Source organism: Lygodium microphyllum, chromosome 7 (genome assembly GCF_053477565.2).
Source record: "Lygodium microphyllum isolate KBCC chromosome 7, Lygodium_microphyllum_v1.1.10, whole genome shotgun sequence".
Lineage (NCBI taxonomy): Eukaryota > Viridiplantae > Streptophyta > Polypodiopsida > Schizaeales > Lygodiaceae > Lygodium > Lygodium microphyllum.
The window spans coordinates 39,521,120-39,527,983 of NC_141141.1; the positions used below are offsets into that span (position 1 = coordinate 39,521,120).

The following is a 6,864-nucleotide window of genomic DNA, read 5'->3' on the forward strand; positions in this document are numbered from 1 at the left end:
TCAACTCTCAATACAATAGGCTTTCCACAATTATAATCCGCTTTCCTGAGAGTAGGAGCATTCTGCAATAACTTCTTCAATTTCCGCATGGCTCTGGTGTGGCTCTCATCCCAATAGAATTTCTGCCCCTTTTGAAGCAGCTGATATAAACAATCTGCTATGTGTGCAAAATGAGGTATCCAAATCATATAAAACACACAAGCTCCAATGAATCTCCATACCTCTGAAGTGGTAGAACAATACTCCGCAATCTTGCCTATAGCATTCACCTTATCAGGTGAGGGTTTCCTGCCATAATATCCACACATATGTCCAACAATGACAACCTCATTCACTCCAAAAACAGATTTTTGCCCTGAAAGTGTCAAGTTTACTTCTTCTAACCTGGCCAAAATCTTCTCACATGCTGAAATATGATTAGCCACAAAGTATCTGCATCCCTGCTCATTTAGACTCTCATTCTTCTCTTCTTCTGCACATCCCTTAATGGGCACATCATCCAAGAAAGGCATAGTAAGATGAGGTATGTAATCTCGAAGGACATTATGCATGGCATTCATCATATGTGCAACAGAATTAGTGGCACCTTGAGGCAAGGTACACATCCTGACAAGCCCAATAGGAGTTCTCATGGTGGTTATGTCCCTGCTTTCCAAAGCCAGCTGAAACTGATCATATCCCGAATACAAATCACCTAAAGAATAGATGGCACGTCCAGCAAATGCTTCTACAAACTCATCCACAACTGGACCTATACCAACATTCCTAATAGTAACTCTGTTCACTGACTGCATGTCCTGAATAAATTGGAGAGTACCATTCTTCTTTGGAACTGTAAACCACCTATTTGAGTATGGTGCAGATGAAGGCTAAAGAATTCCCATCCTGATTTTCTCATTCAATAAATCAATCAACTTTGGCAGGTGTGCTTTAGGCACTAGAATATGTCGGAGATTCCATGGAATATGAGGAATAGTAAAAATCACCATAGGAGCAACAATATCAGGATTTACACATCCAATCTCATGCGGGGAAAAAACAAATCCCCTTCCATGTCGCTCAAGCATCTCCTGAAAGCATTGCTTCTCTATGGGTAGCAAGAAATCACCATTTCCAATTTTCAATTCAGCAAGAGTCTTTGCTGAAAATTTATGACCAATATGCTCCGGATTCCTCAAAATTGGCTGTTTAGCATCCCTCTCTATTTGCTGATCACTGTCAGGTGGAAGCGGTACAGCTACCGGCTTTACCTTCTTATCCACAGTTTTGTATTTTGTGTCAACCCTGGCTTCTTATGCTCTTCTGCATTACTCAAATCTTGCTGTAAATCAGCAATTCTGCACTCCAATGAGACTGAATATCCTCAGCTCTCTACTCTATGGACTGCATAGAAACAACCCTAAACTCTGGATGTTGAAATATTTCAGCAGTAAACTCTGTTGGCTGAAAGTTTTCAGCCCTCTGTGTCTCTGAAAGCTGATCATAACTAGCTGGAAACTCTATTTGCTGAATTTCTTCAGCACTCAACAATTTTTGCTGAGCCACCTCAGCCTCCTCTGACTCAATTTGTGACACAAAATCTGCAATTTCATGAAACATGTCCAGGGATTGCACTAATACATTACTGTGACAATTCTGCATATCAGTTTTCAGCATATCTTCCATCTCTTCCATCGTATCTGCACAAATCATATTGTCATACATCCCATCTATGTGCTCATCATCTTCTAAAATTCCTGCATTTTTCAAAATTTTCTCCTTCCTGCATATGTACTGCCTGGCAGCTCTAGGCAACCTAGAAATCTTCTCTTCTATTATCTTGCTCGCGGCAATGGAGCTTGGAGCGTGGAGCTTGAGGATGGAGCTTGCTTGAAGCTTGCACTTGCATTGTGGAGCTACCGGAGTGCTCGAGAGAGGAGGTAACTCGATTGGGCACGGAGATAAGCTCACTACACCCGTAGAGATGGATGGCACATCGGCTATATGAGAGGTAGCCATTAGTGCTCGGCTTGGAATGCTTGAAGCAATAAGCGGTCCATGGGTCTCGGTGGTTGATCGCCACTACATTTTGGTTCCATTGCCAGGACCAACAAATTCAAGCCTTAGTGCTTACGTGCGTTGAATGGAGCATTGAAGTAGGGTTTTTCCTAAATTGGTGCTTGAGGTAGATAGGTAGGAAGCAAGGGAGTTTGAAGAGGTATTTAATCTCCTTAGCAAGTTGGTTTTTGGTTTTTGGACTTGGAAAAGCATGTTGGAGTAGTGTAGATATTTCCTTTATAATTTTTTCTTGCATTTAGGTAGGATAGGAGCAAAACATTGGACTGAAACAGGAAAAAGAAGGGCAAGAAATAAAATTTTGGTTAAATATTGGTAAGGGGAGCAAGACTAAGGTGAGTACAGGCCTAGGCAGGGTGATAAGGAGCTAGGAGTGGCAAGGAAGACCACATTTTGCATTACAAGGTTTCAGGAGAGCTGGAGAGAGGGAGAGAGAGAGAGCTTCATTGCATGGACTTGCTTCGATCTTTCCATCAAGGAGTTCTTTGCCCACCACAGGTAATTCCACACCTTCCCTTGCATGAGTAGCTTGGATCTGGAGGTGGTCAGCTAGTAGGAAGGCCTCGATTGCTCGGCATGACAAATTCTTTGGAGTCTAGCGAAAAACATGTCGCACTTGGCCCATCCAAGTGATGGATATTCTAGGCCGAGTCCCAGAATCGACCTTCGATCTTCTATCCTGTATTTGTCCCTTGGCCCACTCGACTCGGACACCCACCACTTGGCCCACTCAACCCACTCGGCCCTCAGACCAACCGAATTCACCCTTCGGGCCGCTTGCATTTGGCCCACCTAACTTGGCTCTTGGCGCGGAATCGGGCATTTGGCCCCTACAATTTGGACCTATTGGGTAAAATTTTTATTTGGTCAAATCTTTAACTTGTAGACCTTGAAACTGACCTAGAGACCACAAAAAGCCACAAGCACATCATAGATCTATCATTGGCCTGAAATCTAGAGCAAGTAGTTCAAAATTCAGCTATGAACAATGTCATACTGCTGCGCATCCGAGGTGTGGAATCCACCAAAGTTGTGTGTGTGACATTTGTTACTTTGTACATACTTAGTTGTTGTGTTGGCATTTTTGTTCTGCATGGGCAGTATAGTGGAGAGGGGTTTGGAGCAAGAGGAACTTATCTGTAATGCTCTAGTTGACATGTATGCGTGCATTTGCACCCAATCCTTGTGTATCAAAGGACTTGTTTCCCCTCATCATACGGCCAACCGCTGTAACGACTGTCAGATCTATGGTTACTACGATAGAAGAGGCCACTGTGGAAGTTGCAAAGTTAGTTGAGACTCCTGTTGCAATTGTAGCAGGTGCTTCTAGAGGCATTGGGAAGGCAATTGCTCTTACTTTGGGAAGTGTGGGCTGCAAGGTTCTTGTCAATTATGCGCGGTCATCAAAAGAGGCTAAGGATGTCCCTAGTCGAATTGAAGAGATGGGTGGCTCAACCCTCATTTGTGGTGGAGATGTTTCAAAGGAGGAGAATGTTGATACCATCATGAAAACTATAGTTGAGAAATGGAGCACTATTGATGTTCTAGTAGTTGCAAAGATAATGATGAAGAAGAAAAAGGGAAGAATCATAAATATATCATCAATTGTTGGTTTGACTGGCAATAGTGGTTTAAGCGAACTACAATGCTGAAAAAGCCGGTGTCATTAGGCTCACAAAAACGACAGCTTGTGAATATGCATAAAAAAATATTACTGCAACATTAGTATGGGGAGAAGCGGCTTTTCTTGTCAGAGAGAAGAGCTTCATCCGGCTGGGGAGAAGAAAAAGCAACGGGAAAGAGGAGAAAAATAAGCTTTTGGAGGGAAGGGGAGCGATCAAGGAGAAGATGTTTTTTTTTAGCTCGAATGGGGAGGAAGGGCAGGATAATACTCTGGATGGAAGGGTTATGAGAGGTGAAGAGGTTTCTCGAGAAGTTACTGCTCTAGGTGGAGAGAGCCTTCAGATCTCTGAGATAAATATTAGAAATGATTGCAACTACACAATCAGTAATGCAGAAAGTGTTGAAATGAACGTGGAAGGGATCTTATCAGGCCATATGGTGACCACTGACAGTGGAGAGCAAAGTTTAGTGTTGACATTGGCATGCAATCAGAAGCAGAAGTTTCTGCTCGACTTACTGAAGTAGGACAGGGTAATGTGGAAGGAGGGCAAAGTAATGCCAATGAAGCGGAACAGGGTAATACAGCTAAGGAATAGTTGTCGATTGGGGAGTGAGAGTGGCCGCTTTTGGGGGTTCGACAGAACGTGTGGGAATTATGGTGGAAATGAGCGATGAAGCGGATTATTATCAATTGCCATCACCTTTGCCTATCAATTTGGGTTTGGACGAGCTGCCATGGATGGTGAGAAGGCATGTTGATTTTGGGAGAAGTGAAGCATCTGTAGAGTAATCCGCTTGAGTTGGCGCCTGAGTATGATCGAACAGCCCGCCATGAACTGAACGAATTGCGGCCGCTGAGCATTGACAAAGTGTGGTGATATAAACTATCTCGTGCCGAAGGAGGCTATTTCGTAAAAATCAAGAGTCGAAAGCCACCTATGTGGACATCAGAACTGACTACTGCAACCTCAGGTAAACAGGCAATCACAAAGATTACTGCTGTGATTTGAAGAATTTGGACACCATCGAAAATATGAAGACTTGCATGCCGATAAAACCTGATGAAAACACATAATTTGTATTTGTGATTTGATCAAAGGGTGTTGCAAAGCATGTTGAGGGATTCAAGAGATGGATCATGACTATTGGTCATGCTTTTTGCCCTTTTTGTTTAAACTGCAATGCTAGATCAGGCCAATTCACCCAGTGAGTTTTCAACCGTTCCCTTGAATTCAGTCTCAACTGCACCTATCGCAAGAGGTTTTCTTCATACAAGGACTTCCAACACTTAGGCTTTGCATGCTCTTTCTACTTGGAGGCAGCAATCTCATGTGCTTGATTCTGTAAATTCTATTTATCACAGTAAGCATACAGAGCTATCTTGCTCAGGAGTGTACAGCCAGATGTCTTTGCAGATATTTTTGAGTTCAATAGTCACAATGCAGTTTGAACTTGCTTGATTCTCTTTGAGACCATGATTTCACTTTGTCAATGAGTATGAAGCTGAAGCTGTTGATGCCATTATCCGAAATTGAGGTGACTTTCTTTCAAATTGAATCGTGATCTTGCTTGATTGATCTTCTATCCTGAAATTAGTCAAGGTCCTCTGTGGTCGCGACTTTGCTTTCAAGAACCCTTCAACATCTTTGGTGAATCCGACGTGAAAACGTCGCATAAATTGCAGGATGGGAGATACTTCAGTATCAATTTCAGCCTCTTCTACGAATCCTGCTTTATCCTTTACTTCAGCTCCATCATTGATTGCTACTTCAAGTACTTCAACGGATGATTTAAAGCAGATTTTGCTGAATATGTCTATGTATATGCAGCTTCAAAATCAGCAGACACAATTGTATATGCAGTAGCAGTAGCAGTTCCATCAACAACAGTTGTCTCAGCAAAGGCAACTATATTCGGAGCAGGAGAATGCAATCAGCGCAACTAAGGCGATTGAAGCAGTTGAGAATGAGAAGAAGCTATTTGATGGCCGTAATGTTTCAGCTTATTTGAAGACGTATGAGATCAAGATGGGATTTTTTGGAGTACTAGCTAGACTTATGAGTAAATATTTCCTTCGTCTTGTCACACCCGCCTTGAGGGCAAAAGTGACTGATCTTTTTATTCAAAATTCGCAATGGCAAGATTTTAAGAAGGCCCTGAAAGAAGAGTATTTCCTTGAGGACTTTGGGATGGCTACACGGCGGTCATTCCGAGAGTGGGTCTACATGTCAAACAAGGGTTTAGCTGCTTCAGAGTTGATACGAGAATTTGAAGAAAGGTATAGTTAGCTTGATGCCATTGAACAAAGAGCATTGGATGTTGAGAAAGTTGAGCTTTTCTTGCAAGCTGCAGATCTTGCTCTTCAGGAAGAATTAGGAGAGCTTCTTGAGGATCGCATGAAGCCTATGGGTTCTTAAAACGGATTGGCAAGTTGCCCAGGATGCAGTCTCAACTTTGACCAAGAGGAGGATACAGAATGGATCTATGACACCGACGCCGTCTTTTGCTTCTATCCCTATTATTTTTTCTCTTCCTCAGCCAATTTCTTGGCCTATGCCAGTGTCTACTGTTTCTACTCCTCCCATTCCTCCTGTTCCAAGACCAATGCCAGCTCCTTCTGCTCCAAAACCATCCACTCCGTCGGTGCTTTCCTCTCTTGATGATATAATCAAAGGCATAACGGATTTGACACTAGAGTCAGTTAAAGAAGAATTGGTGGGAAAATTGAAAGAGCAGTTTGCTTCGACTGCGCCTACTATTTCTTCTAGTGCTCCTACTACACCTAGGAGTCCTAGTGCACCTAAGAGAGATCGAAGATGTATTTGGTGTGATAGTATAGACCATCAGCATTGCAGAAATTGTGAATCTTTTTAGGATGCAAGGAGGAAGAATTTGGTATTTTGGGGACAAGATGGTAAGATCTGGTTGACTGAAACAGGAGCCCCGCTTGCTACCAATTTTGGGAAAGGCGGAATGAAGAAATTAGTGGATGACATGGCTGCGCGTACTTCTTATGTGGTAGCTAGAGGAGATGCTTCTGCATATGGAGTCCAGATTGAGAAAGGATCAGAGAATCAGTCAGCATTATGGACTTATGCTATGGAGACGACAAACAAGGGAAAAATTCAGCAAACTGTTTTGACTAGTGCAGGTTCTAGCATCAGATCTGAGACATGTTGGGATTCG

At 42.8% G+C, this 6,864-nt stretch overlaps 1 pseudogene; it reads left to right on the forward strand.

Moving 5' to 3' along the window:
* The first annotated feature begins 3,215 nt into the window (after positions 1 to 3,215).
* On the forward strand, positions 3,216 to 4,203 carry LOC148033369 (3-oxoacyl-[acyl-carrier-protein] reductase, chloroplastic-like; annotated as a pseudogene).
* The last annotated feature ends 2,661 nt before the right edge of the window (positions 4,204 to 6,864 follow it).